This window comes from Macaca thibetana, chromosome 17, assembly GCF_024542745.1.
Source record: "Macaca thibetana thibetana isolate TM-01 chromosome 17, ASM2454274v1, whole genome shotgun sequence".
Lineage (NCBI taxonomy): Eukaryota > Metazoa > Chordata > Mammalia > Primates > Cercopithecidae > Macaca > Macaca thibetana.
In genome coordinates, this window is record NC_065594.1 from 64751700 (window position 1) to 64779496 (window position 27797).

Consider the following 27797-nt stretch of genomic DNA (forward strand, 5'->3'; position numbering starts at 1 on the left):
GAAGCTGTCATGTATGCCAATTGTTTTGCTTTTTCAAAATGACCGAAGGAAATATAAAAGTGCTGTTTTTAAAAAAGCTATTTTAACATCATGTGTGAATGATAACATTTCATAGTTTGATGATTTAAAGAATGAGACAGTTCAGGATTTTGTCATCATCATGATTTAACATTCATCAAAGACCTATAATATGTTGGATACTACCGGGGAGGGGCGAAAAGGACACTGCAAAGACACAGTCTCTGCACTTAATTTATGTTTACTTATTTTTTCTAAAGACTGAAGAAAACATGTTTGCTTCATAGTACAGGTTTTGAAAGCTAAAGCTTTTTATCAAAATCAGTGGGGCTTATGCCATTGGAAAGGACTAAGTTGATCTGTTCATTTCAAGGAAAAATAGGCACTAAAGTGGAAGTTATACCAACTAATAAACATTCAAACTTTAAACTAATTGAAAGAAATATTTCTATATATACCTAATTATATAAATTTTTAGTTTTTTGACATTCTCGAATAGGAATGAAAAACACAATTTACAATCAGGATTTTTATAAATTTAGTTTTATTTTGGACCATAATATAATAGATTATGTAATCAATTTAGAACTTGGAAAGGGAAAGTGGCAGTTATTTTTAAAATGTGGTGTAATACATACTTCAGCTCTCTGGGACATTCCTTTAATATAGCCTATATATTATTGTCAGAGTAAACTATTTCAACACCAAGACCAAACTCATCTTTCTTTTCAACTACAGCTTCCATAATTCTCTTAGGCATATTCTCTCCTGCAGTGTAAAATCTAAATTGATTATGTGTGTGTGTGTGTATATATATATGTAGAGATGTATACATATGTCTGCATATGTATCCCTTTGCATATAATTGCTTTCTATATGGAAAGAAAAAGATTATGTTGCATTACTCATGCACTGCACAAGTTCCTCAGGATAAGACTCTTTTCTTTCAGTTGCTGTTATTTAGTTTTTGTGATGACGGTGATTATTATGACTGTTATTGCTGAATTGTCATATTTTTTATCCCTGGTCGTAATGCAGTACTATCTATTCTCTAAGGACTCAATGTTATTAGGTGACTATATGTACATATATACACACACAAATATTGTATGAATAGTAAGGAGAAGCTTTTTAAATATTTGATGAAGATTAAAAAGTAAAGGAATTAATATGCATATGCATTAAGTATGTTAAATGCAGTCTGGGCACAGTGGCTCATGCCTGTAATCCAAGCACTTTGGAAGGTCAAAGCGGGCAGATCACAAGGTCAGGAGTTCAAGACCAGCCTGGCCAACATGGCGAAACCCCATCTCTACTTAAAAAATACAAAAAATTAGCTGGGCATAGTGGCACGCACCTGTAATCCCAACTACTGGGGAGGCTGAGGCAGGAGTATGGCTCAAACCCAAGAGGTGGAGGTTGCAGTGAGCCGAGATTGTGCCACTGCACTCCAGCCTGGGTGACAGAGCAAGACTCCATCTATATATACATACACACACACACACACACACACACACATATATGTATGCTAAATGGAATAAAAATTATTCCAATGCTATATTTATATTTTTCATAAATTTCATTATATTAATTGTATAAAAATAAAAAAAATTATAAATTCATTGGCAGTATTCTTGTAATATTTTGATGTCTTCCAGATTTCTCACATTGCCTTGAGGGAAGTATAGATATGAGTCTCTTAATGTGAAGAAATTACAGTGTGAATTATTATTTTTATTTAAAAAGTTATTTTATCAATAATCAGATAGTTGAACATCAGAATTGTTAAGGGAAATTTAAATGTCACTAATATTGTGGTAGTATCATTTGAAATCAAACATTTCAATTACTGGCTTTCTAAATAGTGCCACAATGAACACTGGAGTACTAATATTTCTTTGAGAGTCTGATTTCAGTTATTTTGGATAAGTACCCAAAAGTGAGATTGCTGGATCATATGGTAGTTCTATTTTTAATTTTTAAGGAACCTCCATACTGTTTTTTCTAGTGGCTGTACCATTTTGCATTTCTAACAACAGTGTGCAAAGGTTCTAATTTATCCACATCCTTACCAACCCTTGTTGTCTTTTTTTTAATATTAGTTATCCTGACAGGAATAGTGTTCTCTTTATACTCTACTCTACCTCTCATTGTCCACAAATTCAGAACAAGACAAATTGTAAAATCATATATGGGATAAGGAGGCTCATACACTAAAATGATAGATGTTTTGCTATTATGTCTATAAAGAAAATGGGTAAATGTGTAAAAATGTATTCCTATGGTGCTAGGCAAGAGAATGAGAAATGTAAGTTTATATATTGAATTTAGAAATATGAGTTTATTTACAAGAGATTTTAAATTTGATGTGTTTCACCAAACGTGGTAGTAGTCTGTTCCCAGCAAGGGTTGATAGTAACCTAAATAAATGGGATTCTACACTAAATAAACTTGAGATGTCAGAAATCTTTTGATATAATGTAGAGGTAAGATGCCAAGTCTATTCATGATAGAGATGTTGGAATGGATTTATATTGCTTACTATGTTCAACTACCACTTAGATAAGTTCCTGAATGCGGCAAGAAATTAATCATTTTAACAGGCAGTGAGAAATTGTTTTAGGGAAAGGAAAACAAGAATCTTTTTAGAATATTATTTTGGCTGTTTTCTAAACACCAGCGATTTAGATATTAAATTCTGCCAATGAAACATTCTGCCTGATTTCAATGTGAATAATAAGATGCTGGTGAGGCAAAATTCTAGTATCAATACTAAACTCCAGAGGTAACCTTCACAGTTACTAGGTCATGCCTATAATCAGAATAGAATAATCTGCAAGACTGCATAGACATAACTAATTAATTATGGTTTCCTGCAACAAACATAATCAGGTACAAGTTCCATCATTATACGATTAGGTTTTTATAATTTCAAAAGTCCATACTCTATAGGCCTGGTTTACAGTTCCCTGAGTTGAGGCAACACAATCTCTATCCCTAACTCAACTTCTAGTCTAAATCCATTCATAACATTTATGGGTCCATAGGGTTCCCTGGAGTAAGAACTACACTATAACATTACAAATACCTTTAATAGGTCACCATTTTAACTTCTACTGACATATAAGTTACCTCTCCATTTACCAGGTAACTGTACACTTGGTAAAGTAAGCTAATCCCAATTCATCATGAATAATTGTACACCTTTTCCATGTTATATTCAGGAATAGAATGTGGAATGGCACCGTTATCATGGTGGTAGCTTATGGGTTTCAGGTTACAAATATGTTTGCCCATGTATATCTCAGTAGAACTTTATTGAGTAAAGAAATACGTACTGGGACTAATTTCTTGAGTGGACAATTGGAATAAATATATTTTAGAAATTGGAAAAATCACCACATTTGCTTCCTGCTCTAAGAAGTTTAAATCTATTAAGGAAGAGCCAAATGAAATAAACTAGACTTTCCACTCCTCTCCAAATTTAAAACCCCGGAGCATTATGCTGTCTCGGGGGTGATTTTAACATTTATTCCACCAACAGGGACCTGAAAAAAATGCAAAATTATTTACTTTTATCATAAACCATTTAACATTTCTGTTTACCTTGCGAAGAAAATGTTGGGATTTGGAGAAGATAGAATAACTGAAGATAATTGGGAGCTTAGTTGAATGGTGAATTGGTGGGTTCTTGGTATCGCTGACTTCAAGAATGAAGCCGTGGACCCTCGTGGTGAGTGTTACAGTTCTTAAAGATGGTGTGTCTAGAGTTTGTTCCTTCAGATGTTCAGATGTGTCTGGAGTTTCTTCCTTCCGGTGGATTTGTGGTCTCGTTGGCCTCAAGAGTGAAGCTGCAGACCTTTGCGGTGAGTGTTACAGTTCATAAAGGTGGCGGCCAGAGTTGTTAGTTCCTCCAGGTGGGTTCGTGGTCTCACTGGCTTCAGGAGTGAAGCTGCAGACCTTCAAGGTGAGTGTTACAGACAGCTCGTAAAGGCAGGGCGGACCCAAAAAGACAGAAGCGGCAAGATTTATTGCAAAGAGCCAGACAACAAAGATTACACACGTGGGAAAGCAACTACAGCTGGTTGCCACTGCTAGTTGGGGTGTCCTGCTTTTATTCCCTTATCTGGCCCCACCCACATCCTGCTGACTGGTCCATTTTACAGAAAGCTGATTGGGCCATTTTACAGATAGCAGATTGGTCCGTTTTAACAGAGTGCTGATTGGCATGTTTACAAACGTTTAGCTACATACAGAGTGCTGATTGGTGCAGAGTGCCGGCTCCCACCAGTGCCTCTACCTCCACACCTCCCCACGAGCGTAGGGAGACGGCTCCGGCCTTGGCCAGCCTCAGAGAGGGGCCCCCACAGCACTGCAACGTGCTGAAGGGCTCCTCCAGAGCGGCCAGAGCGGCCAGAGCGGACGCGCAGGCCAAGGAGGCGCCGAGAGCGAGGGCTGCTAGCGCGTTGTAACCTCTCAATATGATTGCTGCTGCTGTTTTATATATTCTGTCTTTACTGAGGTGACGCAGCCCAACCCTTGTACCTAGCTATTCATCTCTCAAAAGTTTTCTCCTTCATTTAGGGAGTACAAAATATCAGAAGCAATTTACCTTTTCCTGACAAAGAGGAAAGTTCATATTCACAGTCTTGCCTCAGAGTTTATTTAATTTCTAAGCCTATGCTATAAACATTGATCATTACATGCTCCCCAGGCCATGATTTTCATGCACTGCTTTGAAAACCTACCATTAGTTCCTGGAAAAGAAAAGGTAGTGGATATTTTAGCAGTGTTAGAAAGATAGATGTGTAACAGAGGAAAATGGATTTATCTCCTCAAAATAAAGGCATCATTCATCTTATTTACATTTTCTGAGTATCTTGTCCTGGGAAATACTTGTATATTGTGCACAGATTTGAAAAAATTGGCTCCAAATTGTAACCAATATCACTGCAAAAAGAAACAGTGTTCTTATGGCTTCCTTTAATGCTTATACACCCGAAGGGCTATGATCGATGAGTGAGGGGGAGTGACTCACAGCTCCTTTCATCCTTCTAAGAGTGGTGGGAAGAGGAAAAAGTCACTGTAGATGGGGAACATGGAAAATGTGCTAATTTTAATCAGCTTTACTGGTTGTATAGGACGCAACATGACAGATAACAATCCCAAGTTTCACAGGCACAGAATGCATCTGATTGCACCTGCAAACACCTATCCATGGGGCTTAATTGAGTACAATGCAGAAGAACAATGGCTTGGAGTCATTGTGGGAAGCTGATCATCCTCCTGTGCTGCTGAAGCACAGGGGTTTTCCCAAGTGCACTACAGCTATTTTCTGAAGTCCGGGGTTTGGGCAAGAGAGCAGAGAGGGAACTCTGGAGATACAGAATACTGAGGATGGGACTGAAGAGCAAAGAGAACATCCCAGATGTACAAAAATTGTCATGCAGTCTATGAAGCAGGGGGAAGTTTCCCAAAATGTGCAAAGCCTGCATTTCTGCTATGAAGTCTCAAGAGATATTCAGGATTTCACCAGGACTTAGGCTCCAAGCCCTGGTGAGATCAGAGTCATGTTCCTGTCCTCAAAATGTTTGACACCAGGGGTGGGCCCAAAATAAATAAAACTGCAATAAAGCCTAGATGTAGTTTACCTACAGTTCAGATTGATTCTACCCTCTGACAGTAGTGACAGGACATAAGAAAATGTGTCCTCTTCACAGGAGCCCAGTTCCCACAACTATAATAGAAAATGATACACTCCATTGTTAACAGGACCCTCTGTAGGGTTGTGAGGGCTTTATTTGTGTTAGGCATTTCTAGCTCAGCTTTATTTTAGTAAACTGGGGAAATAATGACAAGGCGTATCACTAAAATGTGTGGATGCTATGTGAAATGAACTAAAATCATAATTTCATTTTTAACATTTTTCTTCTTGAGCCCTCTACTTTAACTACAGGACCTGGATAGCGCTTGGTGTCCCCTAGTAAGAAACCCATAACTAGTAGACCTCAAATATTCTTTTATTCACCCTTCCCAATGCACAGTTACACTAGAGAGTGACCAATTTGAGGAAATATTTGAGTGAGGAACATTCATATCACATTGTGATAATTACCCATACTTCACTCTGACTAAGTGTCATTTCTTGCATCTTGCCATTCTGAAATTCTGTGATCTATTCATTTTACAGAGCCCATTTTCTTCCCCAATATCTTCTGTTTACATCGAACTACGAAAATAAAAATTTTTTTAAAATGACAACCAAAAAAAACCCCCCAAACAGCCATTACAAGTTATCCAGAATACTGAGTGACTTTTCTCCAGTAAATTTCTTACTGCCTAAGGGGATGGAAGCCTTCTGGCAACTCTTAGAAATATAATTGCATACTGGTTTCTCTAAGGACAAATACCAATTAAAAGTAAGAGCCTTAATTCTCAGGAAAGATATTTTCCTCCTCTCCTTTTTCTTTGAGTATTTAATTTAGAAAACGTATAATTACAAGTACTTTCTCCTCCTTTGAAATGTATATATCTCCTTTTCTAAACTAGATAGGCCTTTCAGCTTTATAACCTAGGAATGTCTTTCTCAAGGACCTGGGAGCCATCTCTTTGAAATATAAACATCAAGGAAGATAGAACCCCTATGTTCCAGTTTCTGTAGAAAAATAGCAGTCCAATTTTTGGTAGACTCCTTGCTTCAAGCTGCAAAATTTCTTCCTGTTAAAGAGCTGTAAGTTTTTCTCTCCTCTGGATGAAGCCACTTAGCTAGTCACAGTTGATCTCCCAAATTCCCAGGTCAAGTTAAGATAGATGATGTGTGACAAACGGTGTTGTGACGTCCTCTTACTTGAAGACTAATTATAGTTTATAACATGTATGTAGTGGATTGTGTCTGCTTAGATAAATAATAAACGTGAGGGTTTTTTTTTTCTCATTTTGCCATCTTTTACTAGATTCCCTGTGATACACATTGCATTACATTTTAGCTTATTCAGTAGTAAATGTTTTGTTTCTCTACTACCTTTGTGGAGAGGATATCTGCATTGGAAAAATACTCTGTTTTTCATTATATTTATCCAACAATTCTCAGTATATATTTAATAAATACATGTTAGCCATTCCAATCTCCATAAGTCTTCCCAGCAATGTTTTACACTCTAACAAAAAAGTTCTAGCATCTGTACTCAATTTATTTTAAGTTATTTTTAATCTCAAGATTGAAGATACCTTCCTAATTAAAAAAAAAAAAAAACTTGAACTCCAGGTACCCTTGTCAAAATTAAGTCATGTGTTATGGTTAAATATCCCCACATTAATGAATTCTCTTTACCCAGATTTGTATTCTGTACTTCTTTCTTTGTACACTGCCTTGAGAACAACCCTTACACATTGTATCTTGTTTCCTAGAGCGCAATATGACCAGGTACTGAAGATCTATCAGCAAATGGGAAGTCCTGGTGTAAGCTTGTGCTTCTCAACCTGGGCGATATAGAAACTTGGCTTCCCAGCCTAAAGATGGATAAAAGGTGTTTGGGGCTGGTCTTGAAGGAAATAAGTGTTACCTTGTGATGGACTTGCTTAACTTTAGTGCATTTTATAGTCTTGGCTAATGAAAATGATCACTTCTGCTTTCTAAAAATCTTAATAGTATGAAGAGGATCACATTTTTCAAGTGCAGCTACCTATATGTTTCCTCCTCAAGTCTCAGATGCCTTCTCTTTTAATCACTCCTTTATTTTATAATAGAAGACTATTCAGTAATGCACATTTAAGATTTTCTTTGAAGCTTTGCCAAGACTAGAAGCACATTTTTTTTCAGCACTGTCAATCATGTGACTACAAGGAGTAAGACTAATTTAAAGTTGCTATGGAGGTCTTCTGGTTTGAAATCATTCATTGCATTGGCAAGAACTGCCCTAAGGCTATTAGGTAATTTTTACAAAGTATCCAGTAATATCAATCCTACCCCCACAATCATAATTATGTTTATTGTTGCCCATAGTGATTAAACATTACATTCATTACCCAATAATTTACCTTCTACATGTATTTCATCTCAATTACTAATTGAGTAATCTTAAGTAATTGTGATATGACAATTTCCAGAAGCTATTATCATCTCAAACTCATATTACTGGGTTCATTGTTGTCTTAAGTCAGGTGGGTAATCCAATTTTACAGTCTCATTCCAAAGGCTTATTTTCTGAAACAATACCTGCTAGCAATTTTCTGAGCTTTAGTTTCTAAAAAGACAAACCTTACACATAGAATAAATGTCAATTCTTTATTTGACTCTTAAAATCCTAGGGCAATGACAATAAGACAATAGGGATGTGATAAGGGTAAAACTGGAAAGAACTGCATGATGAAGCGTTACTCTCCTGGCTACTGCTTTACCATGAGACCTAAAAAAATCACAGCAGTTTGTCTAGCGGATACATCTATAGACTCATGTAGACTGGCTCCATGGACAAACAACCTGGAGTTGTCCACTGAAAGGAGAATAGCAGGTATAATTTACTTACACATTACCCTCTTATTTCCTGTTTGATTTCATTCACAGTAGAACAGCTTCAAAGCCTGAGGCTGATCAACCCCATAGCTAGTGGCTTTGATTTAACCAATTTGTTTTTATGCAAGAGCATGGTCTGCCACACCACTGGGTGGGAATCTGAATTCTACAGTGTCCGCCTTATAGACCAGCTAATGTAAAGATAAGTGTGTGGGAATGAGGAGGCCAGGGGTTGGGTGGGTAGGGTGTTAACTTTCCTAATGTATATCTATAGGCATTGAGGGATAGAAAACTATGCATGTTTCCATAAACATTAATGCTAAAATTCTTTTTTTTTTTTTTCTTTGAGACGGAGTCTCGCTCTGTCACCAGGCTGGAGTGCAGTGGCACGATCTCAGCTCACAGCAACCTCTGCCTCCCAGGTTCAAGCGACTCTCCTGCCTCAGGCTCCCAAGTAGCTGGGACTACAGGCACGTGCTACTGCGCCCAGCTAATTTTTGTATTTTTAGTGGAGACGGGGTTTCACCGTGTTAGCCAGAATGATCTCGATCTTCTGACCTCGTGATCTGCCCGCCTCGGCCTCCCAAAATGCCGAGATTACAGGAGTGAACTACCACGCCTGGCCAATGCTAAAATTCTTTATGTGATCAAAAATAAAACTGGATCTTAACATCATACCACACACAAAATCATTTCCAGATATTATTTTTTGAAGTCAATTAAAAAAATTACTGAAAACATACTATAAAACAGTTTGAAGGGAAGTTCAGAGAATATTTTCACATGCTTGGTAGAAGAAGGTATTACTTTAACAACAAAAAATAAAGTTCAAATGGGTAACAAAAATATTTAAAATAAAATTTTAGCTAACTTAAATTTAAGGATATTTGTTGATAAAGAGAAGACATAAAAGGTATGAAAAGAAAGACACAAACTGGGAAAAGATATATGAAAGACACATAGGTCACAAAATAATAATAGCAATGGGCCTGGTGTGGTGGCTTGCGCCTGTAATCCCAGTACTTTGGGAGGTTAAGGTGGGCGGATCATGAAGTTAAGAGGTGGAGACCATCCTGGTCAACGTGATGAAACCCCGTCTCTACTAAAAATACAAAAATTAGCTGGGCATGGTGGTGTGCACCTGTAGTTCCAGCTACTCAGGAGGCCGAGGCAAAAGAATTGCTTGAACCCAGGAGGCAAAGGTTGCACTGAACCAAGATCGTGCCACTGCACTTCAACCTGGCGACAGAGCAAGACTCTGTCAAAAAAAAAAAAGAAGTAGCAATAGATTGTGTGTGGCACCCTGAATAATAAAAGAAAAAAGGACAAACAAATATATAAATAAACAAACAAAGGCCTGCACTGTTATTCGAAGAAATAAGAATCATGTTGGCTTATTAGTAGCTAGTAGCAATCTGTGTAATTATCAGTAAACTGCAATTATATATAATTTAATACTGAAAAATATGGCAAAAAAGTAAGAGTATGAAAATATAAAACACTGATGAGAATGTGAGGCAAAAAGCCTTTAGTGAATTAAGACTAGAAGGAAACGTTCTTAATGTGAAAAATTTTACTAACACAGCTATATGAAGCAATTTAAGTTGTAGAGGGAGAAATTGTACCTACATTTTCCAAAATGGAGACAATAAAGGATAGCTAATATCATCTGTAACTCTTCCCATGGCACTAGAGTCCATCCAGCATTGTAGGACAATAGAAAAGAGATGTCAAGATAAAAATAAAGGCAATAAAATTATCTCTAGTTATGGATAATAGGAAAAATTGATTTAATTCTAATCTAAAACAATCAGAAATAATAAATTTGGAAACATTCTGAATATGAAAATTGATTCACAAAAATAACATATTGGATTTGTTTTCAAGAACAATAATCAACTAAAAAGTTACTAACACATAAGACAATTTAAGCCATCACCAAAAACTATAAATTGCACATGAATATGTTTAATGTACATTAGCATCAAGAGAATGTTAAATCTTTTCTAAAGATCATAAATGAAGGTCAGCATTAATAGTTCTAGGTCTGGGCATGGTGGCTCATGCCTGTCATCTCAACAGTTTGGGAGGCCAAGGTGGGCAGATTACTTGAGGGCAGGAGTTCAAGACTAACCTGGCCAACACAGCAAAACCCCATCTCTACGAAAAATGCAAAATTTAGCCAAACATGGTTGGCACCCATCTGTAGTCTCAGCTACTTGGGAAGCTGAGGCACGAGAATCGCTTGAACCCAGGAGGTGGCGGTTCCAGTGAGCTGAAATTGTGGCACTGTACTCTAGCCTGGAAAACACCATGAGACTCTCTAAAACAAAAACAAAAACACAAAAAACAAGTTCTATAAACCACACTATTTCCTGGTGAAATCAAGATTCAAGATTTTAAAGACGTTTATTAATTTCAGAAGTATCCAAAAATTATTTAATACGTATTTTAATTTGTAATTGTTACTTTGAAGTAGAGCCAAGGAGAGGATATTAAAAAATATGAACCTACTAAAACATTTGTAAAAGGGTAAATCCACCAACAAGGAGAATGAATAGAAAGCTCAGATATCGATTTCTATCCATTTAGATTTGTTCTATTACAAATATGGGGAAAACATATCAATAAGTAAGCAACAAGTTGGCCCATTCCATGCAATAGAATAAATGAGGATGTCTACAGTATCTCCAAAGGTAGACTTCAGGTTCTCCTGCCTTAAAAGTGAGCAAAATATAAGCTTTATATCGGGGTATAATTATTAAAGATTCTTTCTTTCTTTCTTCCTTTCTTTCTTTCTCTCTCTCTCTCTTTTTTTTTTTTTTTTTTTTTTTTTTTTTTTGACGGAGCTTCACTCTTGTCTCAAAGGCTGGAGTGCAGTGGCACAACCTTGGCTCACTACAACCTCCGCCTCCCAGGTTCAAGCAGTTCTTTTGCCTCAGTCTCCTGAGTAGCACCCGCCACCACACCCAGCTAATTTTTGTATTTTTGGTAGAGACAGGCTTTCACCCTGTTGGCCAGGCTGGTCTGGAACTCCTGACCTCAGGTGATCTGCCTGCCTTGGCCTCCCAAAGTGCTGGGATTACAGGTGTGAAACACTGTGCCTAGCCATTTAAAAGTATTTCTAAAGCATAAAACATAATATGAAGAACTGACATGTAGGATTGAATACATACCATATAGAAGTTTAGTAAAAGTTATATACAAACTCAGAAACTACAGTAGGCTAAATTCTAATGTGTGTGTATATGTATATATGAGCTCTTGCAAATCACTAAGAAATGAAACAGGAAATACAGTAGAAAAATGGAGGAAAGGTATAAATAATTAATAGAGGATAAAACTTAAATAAATTCCATACAAGGTACACAAATCATAGCTAATTAGTCAGTGAATATAAAAATATGCCACTATATTATGTCTATGTGATCTTCAAAGATAAAAATGTTGAGTAGAACTTTCTGTGGAAATGAAGTGAACTCTGCACTGCTAATAGAAATTCATCTGGTGAATTCAAAATAGGGAGTAACCTGACATCCTCTGTTATAATAAATCCTGTGATTCAGGAATGTTTTTCTGCGTATATAGACCAGAGAAATTCTCACAGAGCTCTGTAAGATAAAATGTGCCAGAAGTTCATTTCAGCATTCTTGTTGTAATGGGATTTGGAGAGTGTCCAATTGTTTATTTCTTTTTTTAATTTAGTTTCATTTTTTTCTTTTCTTTTCTTTTTTTTTTTTTTTTTTTTTGAGACATAGTCTTGCTCTGTTGCCCACGCTGGAGTGCAATGGTTGTGATCTTGGCTCACTGCAACCTCTGCCTCCCAGGTTCAAGCAATTCTCCTGTCTCAGCCTCCCGAGTAGCTGGGATTACAGGTAGTAACAACCATGCTCGGCTAATTCCTGTATTTTTAGTAGAGACAGGATTTTAGCATGTTGGCCAGGCTGGTCTTGAACTCCTGACCTCAAATGATCCACCCACCTCAGCCTCCCAAAGTGCTGGGATTACAGGTGTGAGCCATACCACCTGGCCATGAATTGTTTATTTTTGATGAAAGAGAGAATTAGAAGATACACGCTATAAATGCAATACACGAGTCAAAAGAAATAAATTAGTGTAAATACTTAATATAACTCCTTTTATGTATTAAAAAAAAGAAAGATGTTTTATATTGTTAAGTCATGTGTGCATTTAAAAAATATATACCACATTCAGGCACAATGGCTCATGCCTTTAATCCCAGAACTTTGGAAGGTGGAGGCAGGAGGATTGCTTGAGCACAGGAGTTCAAGACCACCCTTGGCAATGTAGTGAGACCCACATCTCTACAAAAAATACAAAAAAGAATTAGTTGAGTGACGTGGCGCACACCTATGTAGTCCCAGCTACTTGGGAGTCTGAGATAGGAGAATCACTAGGGCCCAAGAGGTTGAGGGTGCAGAAAGCTATGATCATGCTGCTGTAACTCAGGCCTTGACAGTAGACCAAGACCCTGTCATTCATACACACACACACACACACACACAATTACAAAAGATATAAAACTTAATAATATATACTAAGCATATTAGAGTGCCTGTGAAGTGACGGGGGTAAGAAAAATGGAATGTATGAATGAAGTAAAAATTAAAGAAATAAAAGAAGGAAGGAGGGATGAAAAGTATGTACCTTAACTGAGGTACATGTTTTCCCAATTCTCTTCCTTATGAGGTAAAGAAAAGTAACAAAACAATATAATAACATAACTTATTGTAACATAGCATAAGCAGGTGATAAGTGAGTAACAGTTATGACTCTAGCATATAAGTGTTAATGACATGTACATTTCCTATTTAGTTTGGAGTACACAGACATTTGTACATCTCCTAGTGTCTGGCTAATTGGAGATTAGATTTATAGTGAAATTTTCTACTTCCAGTCTGACCTTCTTATGATATGGTAATTCTGATTCTTTTAGGTTTAAAGATTCACTGTCAAAATAGCTTATCCAATATTTACAATAAACAAACAAAAATAAGCAAAAAATACCAACAACCTTCCCTAATGTGCTTCATTTATATTATTTAAATTAACAAATGAAAAAGATAATTGTTACTAACTCATCTAATTCTTAAAAATAGCCTTGATTTAAATAGTTCACTTTAAACAGTGTATTGAACGATTTTGTTGCAGAAATAATACTTCAATACAATTTTATTTCTCATTAATCTTTAACTAAAAATCAATGAATATAACATAATCCTAGTTTCATTTCCAACCCTCTCAAAAGCAGAGCCTTATGGATCCAATATCTTCATTTTAGGACAAGATCAAAATACTTTAAAGATTGTCAATATTAGTCTCCTCAATCCTCTCTCAGTTGATAAAAATTACATTATTTTAATGATTTGCATATATAAATAAATCTGTTATTACAATGAATCTGTCTGCATGGCTTATACTATATAAGCGTCTTAAAATTGGGGGTAGTTCTGTTTATAAATTAAAAATTGAAATATTTCTTGATACGCATATCTTTTTTCAACTATTGTAGTGGAAGGGAGGTCATTAAATAAGGCTCAAAGCTGTCTGGTAGAAAATACATTAGGTTGTTCAGACAACTAGGAAATTGGGAAGAATAGAGCGATGAACTGGGAGTGAAGTGGCTTGAGTTCTGAGCTACATCTTTTGTCAGGAATGTGTTGTATGAAGACATAGATTCTTTTCCCATCTTATTTTCTATTTTCCTTATTCTGATAAAAGAGGGGAGGGGACTTAGAAACACACTTACATATTGCAAATTCCTGAAATTATTCAAACATGGGGTCAATTCATTCATCAAAATCTTTCTGAATGCCTTCTATGTGCCAGACATTGTTCTGCATGGTTAGGAAGCCTTGATTTGTAGTAAGGACAAGCAGAGTTAAGAGGTTTAGGCAAGGGAATGGTTATAATGCTGGCTCATGGAATTTAACCTATAAATGAAAAATAAAAAAGCATCAGAGGGATGAGAAATAAGTGGATTTGAAAATTTAGCAGCAACAAAGGTTTGTACGTCTGGGTAGGGTCAAAGCAGTTTGGAGGTGGAGAACTTGAAGGACTAAACTGAAGGCTAAGACAGAGTGAAATATTTGAAAGTGAGGTAATGAAAGTGTTGCAGTGATTGGGAACCGCAAGTTGCAAGGTTAACTCTCCTTATTTCAGAGCTGCAGCTGCTGCACTGCACTGACTCCACCAATTATTATTTTTTCCCTCATAACCAGAAAATTGCTGCCAGAAACGACTGAACTCTATCTTTTCAGGATAAAAACCAGCATTCTCAGCGATATGCCTGTGCTTGAAACAATCCCTGTGGCCACAGAATTAGAGGCATGATTTTCTCGGTTCTTCTAGTATACTCTAGAGATGATTCACATTTAAGATGGAAACTCAAAGGAATAGAACTTGAAGAGTCAGAAGAAAAAAACTGTCGAATTATCTTAGGAAAATCATTGACAAAAATAGCACTGATGCTCTAAAAGCAAAAAGCAAATATCCATTAGAGTATATCAGTATAAATTTTATGATTTTGTATCATATTTAGAGTTTTCATTTCTAAAGATTATTTTATCTAATATTAAAAATTGTTCAAGACTGTGACCAAATACACAAATTTTCCCATTATATTATGGCAATCCAACATTTATTCATTGGATATTTTCATTTAGTATCAGAAATTGTCAAATGGTGAATTATTCTATTTTTTAAATTTATATTTTTATTTTCTTAAAATTATTATCCCCCCTTCTCTCTCTCTCTGGTTCTCTGTCTTTCTCTCTCTCTCACACACACACACACACACACACACACTCCACTCAGAAAGCATTGAAAATGAGATAATGTTTCCCACCAGTTCAAAAAGAGAAAACTGGGACATATTTGAGAAGACTAAATCTAATTATCTAAAACCTCTTAACTGCAATAATCGTCTTTCAAAATCCTTATTACTAATTAAGGCTAATAGATGGTAGGAAATTAAAATATATCTACCAAGTGTATTTTAAATATATTTCAAGAATTAAATATGAAAGCCAAATAGATAGAATAGAGAATTAGTAATCCACAGTTCAGCTCAAACACTGACTGTTTTTGGTACCCACTAAATGCCTCAGGTAATGTGGCTCTTCTCGGAGATAGAAGAATGCATTAGAAGTAATTTACATACTCAGACTAAGATACCTGCTATTTGTTACCTGCAGTTTTATGATATTGCAAAAGGGAACGGATAAATAATTTTTTTCATCTACATTTAGACACAAATGCCTTTGATCTATTTGCCAGAATTGTTTGAACAATCTTTTTATATTGCTCAATAAATAAATTTACTCTTTCACCAATTGTTCGTTAAAGCTCAGTCCTATTTTGCCTTAACATAATTAAAATATCTCATCAAAGAGAAATCTTGAATCTGTCAACATTTAAAAAAATTTTATGTGCATCTATGAAATTGATACTGAATAGAATGTTAATAATACATAAGAAAGATTTTATAATAATGTCTTTGCTAGAAATCAGCATAAATTAATTTTGGTTTGTTTTACATGCATTCAACTGAAATTTTCAAAATAAAATCTACTTATCTATTTATTGTATTCATGTATTCAAACCATTTATTATTGTAGGTGTTTGAAATATAATAGTGAGAAATAGGTAGTCAGAAAATATTTATTTCACCTTAAGAGTTGAGTGCAGTGAGAGGAAACAGTATAAAGAAATTTAGAAATAATAAGTAAGGTAGTGTTTTGTGGATATATTAATAGTCTCCTAAAAGGTGTACACACTCTGCCCCCTGAACCCATACAATTCAATGTTATCTTACATGACAAAGCATATTTTGCAAATGCTTTAAACTCCTGTGAGAAGGGGAATTATTCCTAAGTATTCAGGTAGGCTCAGTCTAATCACAAGGTTTCTTAAACACAGTGAAATTTCGGGAACAGAAAATACCACATGTTCTCACTAGTAGGTGTGAAGTAAATGATGAGAATCCATGGACACATAGAGAGGAACAACATATATTAGGGCCTTTTGGAGGGTGGAGGTTGAAAGTGGGGAGAGGATCAGGAAAAATAACTAATGGATACTAGGCTTAATTCCCGGGTGATGAAATAATGTGTACAACCAACCCCCATGACACAAGTTTACCTAGGTAACAAACCTGAACTTGTACCCTTGAACTTAAAAGTCAAAAGAGGCCGGGCGTGATGGCTCACGCCTGTAATCCCAGCACTTTGGAAGGCCGAGGCAGGGGGATCACGAGGTGAGGAGATCGAGACCATCCTGGCTAACACGGTGAAACACCACCTCTACCGAAACTACAAAAAATTAACAGGGGGTGGTGGCGGGCGCCTGTAGTCCCAGCTACTCCGGAGGCCGAGGCAGGAGAATAGCGTGAACCCGGGAGGCGGAGCTTGCAGTGAGCCCAGATCGCGCCACTGCACTCCAGCCTGGGCGATAGAGCGAGACTTCCGTCTCAAAAAAAAAAAAAAAAAAAAATTGTTAAAAGAAAGCCAGACAACAACAACAGCAGCAGCAGCAACAACAGCAAATAACAGTAAAATTGTCCAGGCTGCGGTCAGAAAAATAATGTAAGAGATTCCAGGTGAGAATTCAGCCCAAATTTTCTGGCTTTGAAAATGGAGGAATGAAGCTATGAATCAAAGAATATGGCACCTATAAGAAACTGAGGATAGCCCTCCTGTTACAGCCAGCAAGAAACAGGGGTCCTAGTACCTATGAGGACTATGAACTGAATTTTGCCAACAAACCAAATGATCAAGAAAGCAGGTCCTCCCCTAAAACCTTTGCAAAGGAACACAGCCCAGACAGTACTGTGACCTTAGTCAAATGAAGCAGTGCTGACTTTCTTACTTATAAAACCAAAATGTAATAATTTGTGTTTTACGTCAGCAAGATTATGGTAATTGTTATGGCAATGATAGAAAACTAATACATACTTTTAAAGCTAAATGAAGCAAGATACAAGACTGGAATGATCTGTGTGGGAGGCAGGGTAAAATTTTCGACTAGTAACTGAAGCATTCCTGATTGAAAAAGTATGGAGGGAAAGCATTCCAGTCAGAGGGAATGGCAAATTCAAATGCCCTAAGGCAGAAGTGCTTGATGTATTCAATGAACAGAAAACAGGTCAGTATGGGTGCAGCAGAAAGGGAAAAAAAAATCACAAATGAAAAAGTCAGAGAGGAAACCAGAACATGATAATTAAGTTTCTTTAAGCCAAAGTGAGATTGTTTCTGTTTTAACTGAAATTAAAAGATAATACAGAATATATGAAATATGATGTTATGAAAATAGTCTACAAGGGGGAAAATTGAGTAAAGATAAAAACTTAAAATGAATTTCAAAAATCTTAACTAAAGAAGAATGATGACTTGTATCAGCATTATAGGCACTAATAAGTGATGATGGTCAGAACTGGGATTTTAAAGACAGGACCAGAAAAAAAGGAATTGAAATGAGTAAATAATGATTATATGTATCATTTTAGACTAAGAAATAGGTTCACTCTTGGGTGTATTTTAAACAGTATTAGACAGTCAAGTCAAAAAGGTGAAGTAGGAATGTGATAAAATTTAATATAAGTTTAACTTAGAAGTTTATATAAGTAAAATATAAATTTAACATTGATGTAAATTTAAGTAAGACAAGAGTAAGTTCAATATGATGTTCCAGATCTGAGATACATATTTCTAAGTCATCAGTTTAATAATGGCATTTAAAGTCTAGGGTGAATAAGGGGACTCTGGGAGTGAATGCACACAGACATGAAAAGAAGTTTGACTGACTCTGGTACAAAAAATGTTTAAAAGTTGGTAAGTCAAGGAACGGACAAAGGAGACTACAAGGTGATGACTAGTGAAGGGCTGTGCAGGAAATAACAGAATAACATATTTAAAGAACGTGAGGGACAGACCATTTCAAATGCCATACACAAGCCAGCACTGAAATTAGCCTTTGATTTGTCAATGTGGATGTTGTCGCTGACCTGAATTGAAAATCATTTGATAGTGACTTGTGAACAAAATTCTGATATGAGTGATAAGAAGAAAAAAATAAGACACACAGTAGTGATTACAAATACATATAATGCAATATAGTGTGCTTTATTTTCTTTGTTTTTAATGTTGTCTTGACCCAATGTGGGGTCTCTGGCTAGAAGCCAGTCAATTGCCCTTCTTGAGAGGGTGATTAAGTTTAGATCCAACCAGATTTTTGATCTGCCGCTCAGACTCCAGAGCCACTATGCCCCTACCATAATCACCCTAGAGACAGATACCAGACAACTAGGGACCGTCTGTATGTTCCAGAACTGGAAAAATAACTCAAATTAGCAATCCACAGAAAGTCCACAGAACCTACCTAACACTACCCTGTTTGCCATGCATAAACTGCTCCCTACAGCTAGATACGGATTGCTGTGATTCTGTTCCTGTCCCTGAGTGCGACCACCTTTAGGGCCCTGAGTTGCACCCTCTTTTTAGAGCTGCCAGTCACAAAGCATTGTCTTCCATCGAACTATCTGAGTGCTATAGTGTCACTGGGTTGGATCTGTCATCAAAAGAATTTTTATATCTTATAAAATAAATATCTCTTGAGAACTTTTGCTATCGGGGAAATTAATTGAGGTGATAAGATTTGGTCGAGAAAAGTTTCTCTTTTTTTTCTCTTTATTATGTTTGGCAGAGACTAGTATATTTGGATATTGATGGGAAAGATTTAATAAAGAAAAATACCATTGATTTAGATTTAAAAGGTGAGAACATTGCAGGACCGATGTATTTTAAGAATCCATCCATACTAATTGAGAGATGGGTTTGTGACAGCAAGGGGAATTCTTAATAGTTACTTCTAAAGTAGGAATAAACATACATTCTTGCTGACAGCAATATGAAGTGTATGCCACAATATCAATGTATATAGGCTCACAAGAGAAAACATGTGAGCAAAACACAGTTAAAACTTTAAAACACTAACATGTTGCACTGTGGATCAAGGAGTTTCCCTTAAACCATGAAAACTTGGCTCATTTTCATTCTATTAAAAAAAAATCATACTATAAAAACTGCTGAGCTCTGCAATTCTCGATGGAAATTAACCAATTTAAACAAACAAAAGTCAGTGAAATGTGACAGACTAACTCATAATTAAAACTAGCTCAGTGTAGTTAGCATCGATATATCATTTTTCTTTGGACTACCATTGTCCCGAGAGTATTCAAGAGCAGTATAAAGGGTCAGGCTTATTCAATTATTAAACGTCCTACTGGGAATCTGCTACCTAATCCGTATCTTTTCTGTGTAGAATTGCAGCAATGAGGAATGTTTGAGTGTTTGATTTTATGCATTTGTTTGCAGTGTATCCAATTTTAAAGTAATAAAAAGATGACTGATCTTTATTCGTTTTAAACTTTTACTTGCTTCAGTAAAGTAGGTTTAAATCATCAACCTCAGATTTTGATTTTGCATACGTTTAGGCCTTTACTTTTATATTTTCGTTTGGTGTGGAGATGATCAATATGTTTTTGTCCTCTTTATAACAAAGCCATTCTATTTTCTTGTTATTCATTGTTAATGTAAAAATCCTCTAATAAAAACTCTTGGGGATAAATAGATCTAATAAATGGAGATTTGCAATAGTCAAATAGTTTTGAGATAAAACATTACTAGGGGTGTCCAATCTTTTGGCTTCCCTGGGCCACATTGGAAGAAGAAGAATTGTCTTGGGTCACACATAAAATACACTAACACTAATGATAGTTGATGAGCTTTAAAAAGTCGCAAAATAACTCATAATGCTTTAAGAAAGTTTACCAACTTGTGTTGCCCCACATTCAAAGCCGTCCTGGGCCGCATGTGGCCTATGGGCCGTGGGTTGAACAAGCTTGCATTAAACAATCATTTTGTCTAATTTCATAGGCAGATTTTTTTTCAAAATAAGGTCTTGCTATGTTTTCCACCCTGGTCTCAAACTCCTGGGCTCAAGGGATCCTCCTACCTCAGCCTCCCAAGTAACTGAAATTACAAGCTTGCGCCACTGTGTCTAGCTATTAGCAAATGTCTTTGAAAGTCACAAATATTTCCAAATAAAAAGCAAATATAAAATATTTCATAGATTTTCAGAATTTTATATTCCTACCCTGAGTATTACATTTATATTTGAAATGTATCATTCAATTGTTCATATACTGAATTATTAATCCATCTTTCCAAAAATGTTGTAAGCCAAATCAAAGAGAAATACCAGGATTCCTGAAAAATGATGTTTTTACTTGAGAGTTATTGTTAATATAAAAATGTCCAATATATAGTGAAAATTCTTTTCACTCTCTATGTAAAAATACATTATATCTTTATAAAGTCATGATTTGGCTGGGCGGGATAGCGCATGCCTATAATTCCAGCATTTGGGGAGGCTTAGGTGGGAGGATTGCTTGAGCTCGGGTTTCAAAACCAGCCTGAGCAACACAGTGAGATCTTGTCTCTACTAAAATTTTAAAAAGTATCCAGCGTGACAGTGCCTGTAGTCCCAGCTACTCAGGAGGCTGAGGCAGAAGCACTGCTTGAGTCTGGGAAATGAAGGCTGTAGTGAGCATTGATCGTACCACTGCACTCCAACCTGGATGACAAAGCAAGACTATCTCAGAAAAAATAAAGGGTCAATGATTTGATTATAATGACAATAAGAAATAGTCTAATTTTGGGAAAATATAGCAGATTCTAGTTTAGATATTATTACTGAAGTGACTTTCAGTATAACATCTACCATGTTCATATATATATGCATATATATCAATGTATTTGTTTTATATAATAGGTGAAATTCATGTGTAGAGTATTTTCTTTTTTTGAAATATAAACTTGCAAAGATTTCAATCTTACAACTCTTACAACTTAGACATTTATTGCACAGGCTAAAAAATGAGAAATGTTAAAAAAAAAGCAGCAAAATATTTAATCAGCATTTAGAAATATTGTTAATTTATCTCTCAGTTTTACTTGAAAACAGTCTTTAACTTCAGATTTCTTTTCAAAATATTTAACTAATCTAGAATAAATTTGTTTTTCTCTATTACATATTGGGAATAATTTCTGAGGTACATATCTTTAGTTTAGAAAGTGTGTATCATATTACAACAATTAATAACTGATTCTCACTTAAAGATAAAATTAAATACTCAACTATGTTGAAAAGAGGCTGATGACTCATTTACATACTGTACATTTAAAGGTTGTTACATACTACTATTTTAAAAATAATACAAATGTATTCCAGCAATAGAACACTGATAATACTGTTATATATTATATTTCTGTTGCAGTTGTGTTGGATGATGAATTATCATAAATTTAGTTGGAAATAAAAGATGAACAAGAAAGACTATTTAAATACAAGATTCAACCTTATTTGCCTGCAGGGAGAACCTGTTATTTTGACCAGAAGGATGGAACAACCTACATGTTATAGACTGAGCAGTTGGTAGCAATTAGTCGAAGTGAGCATACGCTTTTTAAATAGTCTTTCCTTAGCAAAAGCTGTTCTTCCTAGCAAACAAGTTATATTCAAGAATTACTTTAAACAGTAGTGGGAATTATGAGTAATATTTTACAGTTTTATTTATGTTTACCTTTATTTTTTAGGAGGGGAATGGAAAGCCTGCACTTGTATCTAATAAAGACATATGTGTATTTTTCTCATCTTAAAATAATGTTTAGCCTTTTTTTTTTTTTTTTTTTTTTTACCTCTGAGGATTTGAACCCATCTGTTATCAAAGCTGCTCTTTCTAACAGTGTCTGCTGTTGAATACAGTTCTGAGATGTAACTGTAGGATGTATCTTAAATCTGAGTTCCCAGGTTTTATTTAGAAATTTGAAATAAACGTAGGTTATTTTTCTTCACACATCTTATGAGAAACAATTTATATAAAATTGTAACAATTTGATAACATTTATATTTTTAAACAAAAACTCAAAAATGAACATCTTCTTTCATTGTCTTCTGTTTATCCGTGTATAAAATATATACACTTAACCCACATGTATTTCTTATGTTTGTTTCATTTCCCTTCTTTGTTATATTAATCATCCTGTTGATCATATTACTAGGAATGCTTCTTTAAGTCTAATATTTCTATATCTCTATTCCTAAATATCAGAGGAAAAAATGGTAAAAATATGACAGAGAAACACTGCTGAAATTTACATGAAGATGAGAGAGTTTAAATTTCTACAAATGTAACAAAAATATCCAAGAATACAGTTTCATATGATAGATGTATAATCAGGTTATTACAAACCTGTTGTTTTATGTATGAATGGGGACAAGGTGAATGAAAATTATCTTTGTGCCAGATAATAAACACTTTTGTGCAAACATACATCTATCACCAAAATATCATCTGAGATTTGGTTTATGAGCAACAAGATCTCCAAAATGCCAAACACTTACAAACAAAATTGACAAATGCATATGCAGATGATTAAGGATTTTTGCCTAAGTGCAGGTAGAGAGGATGAGAGAAAGCTCCAGAGGTTCAGTTCCATTGTTATATTATTCTGATTTATGTTTCCGTAGCATATTTATTATTATTAATGTATTAGTTTCTACTTTTTTCTAACCAGCTTCATAATACATTGGGCTTTACAATCAAGATAATAAACACAGCGAGGTCTAGACATAAAGAGAGATCAGGTTTTATATTTTCTTCAAGTAGCTGCTGAAAATTATTCCTCCTGAAAATGCTTTTCGTGTACTCTCTAATTTATGATTTATGATTTTGATTCATTCTTTGGGTATAGCAACCACTTTTCTTCTCCCAGTGTTCTTATAAAAACATAGTCGTAGTCCATGCAGTAGTAACTCATGAAGTTTCAAATCAAAGAGTTAACATGCCAAAGAATAAATGGAAATAAGAGAAAGCTAGCCAGGCAGGGGCCATACATTATTGAGGGTGAAGTGTGTTTCCAGGAAGAGATGACAGGTCTATTCAACTGTAAGCATTGGGTCAATCTCTACAGTGATTTAGTTCTAGAGCCATGAACTATAGCAGATAAGGCCAAGCAAGTCTCATAAATCTTGACATGCAGAATGACAAATGTTAGAGCACTCAGGTAATGCAGGTTTCAGGATACGTAAAGTAAGTTCGAGGTAGTAGTACTCAAAAAAAGAAAACCTGATTGTGAACTGTGGTCATGGCACAAAAGTTGAATTTGTTTTGTAATACATACTGAGTGGAGAGGTAAGCTGGGCCAAATCACAAGGAGCATGTAGGGGAAGATATTGGGGATAATGGCACAGTTTGAGTTTTTGCAAACAAGCAATGCGAAGAATATATGTGTGAATTTAGGCCAGATCAGGAATTCAAGAGAGAAGAGACAGGTCTAAAGTTCTTATATTGCTCCACACAAAAGTCATCAGAATGTTGGTGTTTCAATGTAACTCATAAGGAATGAGACCTTTTTGTGTGTGTAGTGAGAACACTTGATATCAATTCTCTTAGCAAATTGCATGTGTACAATGGGTTATTAGTAATTATGGTCAACATGGTGTTTATTGCTGCAAATGGTAGGAATTTTTTTCTAAGGCTAAATAAAATTCCTCTGTGCATGTATGCATGTGTGTTGCATATTTTCTTTACTCATTCGTATGTTGTTGGACACTTGGGTTTTTCCCTCCCTAGTGTTGTAAATAACGTTGCAATAAAAATGGGAGTGCAGAAATCTCTTTGATTTTATGATTTCTATTTCCTTTGACTATACACTCAGAAGTCAGATTGCTGAATCCCATGATAGTTTCCTTTTTTAATTTTCGAGGAGCCTCTATACATTTTCCATAATGGCCGTACCAATGTACATTCCCACCAACAGTTTACAAGGGTTCTCTTTTCTTCACATTCTTACCAACACTTGTTATCTTTTAATTTTTGATAATAGATATCCTAAAAGGTGTAAGATGGTATTTCATTGTGATTTTGATTTGCATTTATCTGATAAGTATTGACGTTTCACATCTGTTTGCTATTTATATGTCTTCTTTGGAAAAATATCTGTTCATATCCTTTGAGCTTTGTTTTATTGAGTTATTTCTTGTTATTGAGTCGTGTTCTTTTTACATTTTGGATGTTAATTATTGGATTTACAGTTTACAAATATTTTCTCCCTTTCCATAGGTTGCCTTTTCATTTTGTTGATTGTTTCCTTTCCTGGATAGAAACTTTTTAGTTAAATGGAGTCCTATTGTTTAATTTTGCTTTTGCTGCATGTGCTTTTGGGATCACATGCAAAATAAAAAAAAAAAAATGTATTGCCCACACTAATGTCAAGGAGATTTTTTCCTATGTTTTCTTCAAGGACTTTTACAGTTTCACATCTTATGCCTAAGTTTTAAGCCATTTTGAATTATTTTTTCTGTATAATGTTAGAGTCTCAATTTTATTTTCTTTATCCTGAATATCCAGTTTTCTTGTTTTCCTTTGTGTATTCCAGGTATCTTTATCAAAAATTGTTGACCATGTATTGTGACTGTTTTCCTAAGCTCTCTATGCTGTTCCATTGGTCTATGTGTCTGTTTAAATGTCAGTACTATACTGTTTGGATTACTATAGCTTTGTAATATAGCTTGAAATTAGGAAGTGTGATTTCTCCAGGTTTGTTCTTCATGCTCTATATTGCTTTATCTATTCAATGTATTTTCTGATTCTATATGGACTTTGGAATTATCTTTTCTTTCTTTTTTTTAATATTTTAAAGACAGAATCTTGCTGTGTCACCTAGGCTGGAGTACAGTGGCACAATCTTGGCTCACTACAATCTCTGCCTCCTAGGTTGGAGTGATTCCCACATCTCATCCTCCTGAGTAGCTTGGATTTCAGGCCTGTGCCACCAAGCCCTGCTAATTTTTGTATTTTTAGTAGAGTAGGGGTTCTGCCATGTTGGCCAGGCTGGTGTCACTCCTGACCTCATGTGATCTGCCCTCCTCAGCCTTCCAACATGCTAGGATTACAGGAATGAGTCACCTTACCAGGACTATTTTTTCTTTTTATGTGAAAAATGGCATTGGAATTTCGATAGCGGTTACATTGAATCTGTAGATTACTTTGGGCAGTATAAATATTTTTAAAAAATTAATTTTTCCAATCAATGAATGGGGATATCTTTCTATTTTTTTGTCTTCAACAATTTATTTTATCAATATTTTATCATTTTCAGTGTACAAATTTTTCACATCTTTAGTTAAATCTATTCCTAATATTTCATTATCTTTGCATATCTGACTCTGTAGCTTTTCATGTGCATATGGATTGCCCTCACCACTACTTGTGTACCCATAATTGACCCAAGACCCTGCTCCAGGCCCTGGCTTTCACCACCATTTGCTGTGCATTCGAAGCTTACCCATGCTGCTATGCGCTACATAGCTGAGTGTATTCATATGGCTGTCCCCAAATCTTATTGCTGTCTTCCCTGCTCCTCAGTCACTGTAATGAGAGGTGCCACCAGAGACTCAAAGAACCCCTGCAGCTACTATGGACCTCATACAGCTATGGCCATCAAATGCCATGCAGTTACTATCATTGTGGACCCTAAATGCCTGAGCTGATGAGACACTATTCCCCTGCAAGAGCTGGAACCACCATACATCCACAACTTGACCACAGGCATCACTAGTCCTGGTATACAGAGATCCAACATGTCTCCTTACATCTGCAGGTGAATGTCTTTCCTTACTAAGACCAGTCCATAAAGTCTGGAGGAGGCAACTATTTCTTAAAATTCACAGATAACTATGAAAGACTGTGAGAATCAGGAAGAATCAGGGAACACCACCACAAAAGGAAAACAATAAACTTCCAGTAACCAACACAAAGAATTGGAGATCCCCAAATTGCCTGACAAATAATTCAAAATAATTATTCATAAGCTCAGTCAACCACAATAAAACATGGGCAAAAAAATTTAACAAAATCATAAAAACAATACCAAAAATAAACAAACAACAAACTCAAGAAATTTTACAAAGAGAAACATACAGGAGAACTAACCTAAGATTTTGGAGCTAAAGAACACAATGACCAATACAGGGAAATAAAAATTTGAGTTTTAAAACTTTTAGTTTACATTAGTTTAGTTAGTTATTTTAGCCTATTTTAATTTTAAACCTTTTTTTCTAACCATACGGTTGGATTATTTTTATAAAAGCATAAATTTATTTTAAAAATCTCATGCCTGTAATCCCAGCACTTTGGGAGGCCAAGGCAGGTGGATCACAAGGTCAGGAGATCGAGACCATCCTGGCTAACACGGTGAAACCCCGTCTCTACTAAAAATACAAAAAAATATTAGCCAGGCGTGGTGGCAGATGCCTGTAGTCCCAGCTACTCGGGAGGCTGAGGCAGAAGAATGGTGTGAACCCAGGAGCAGAGCTTGCAGTGAGCCGAGATCGCGCCACTGCACTCCAGCCAGGGGGACAGAGCAAGACTCCGTCTCAAAAAAAAAATTAAAAAATAATAATAATAATTTAGAATGAAGAAAATTTGGATATGTTAACAGTTATTTGACACATATTTATTGTAACAACTAAAATAAACCAAAATATAAAATAAGGAACAAGCAACATGAAGCAGTTTTGTATAGCTTTAATTCCAAGGACTCCTCTTTAAGATTTTGGCATGCATCGTACTCGGGTTTCAGCAAATTGCAGAAAACAGAAACCATTCTACTAGTTAAAGCATAAACAAATTTTTAAAGAAAAAACAAGGACATAATTTAATACTGAACGAATAGAAGGGACTTATAAAACTAAAACAGAGATTATAGTCACTAATTTTTCTTCAGCAAGTACAGTAATGAAGAAGCCACAGACCCAGGAATTTGCTGTCATAGTTACTGATTCCATAATGAAACAGCATACTCCCTGATTAGGAAAAGAGAAGCCTGATCCTCAAACCATGGCCACAGAAGATAGCTGCAGAAGCTCTGCAATCAGTGACGGCAAAATGCATGCTTTGAAACTTCTCAGTTCCTCAGCTCACCATAATCAGTCCTGAATCAAATTCACACAGGAGTGCATCTTCTAGAAAGAATCTAAATTACAGCCAAGAGCCTCACTGCAGAGAAGTGTGGGAAAATAGGTTTTGCTCTCCAGCCTGTGTGGTAAAGTGTATTAAAAGAAGATTGGAATAGGTATCGAGCAAGTCAATGCCACATGTACAAATTCCCTGTGGTGAGAACAA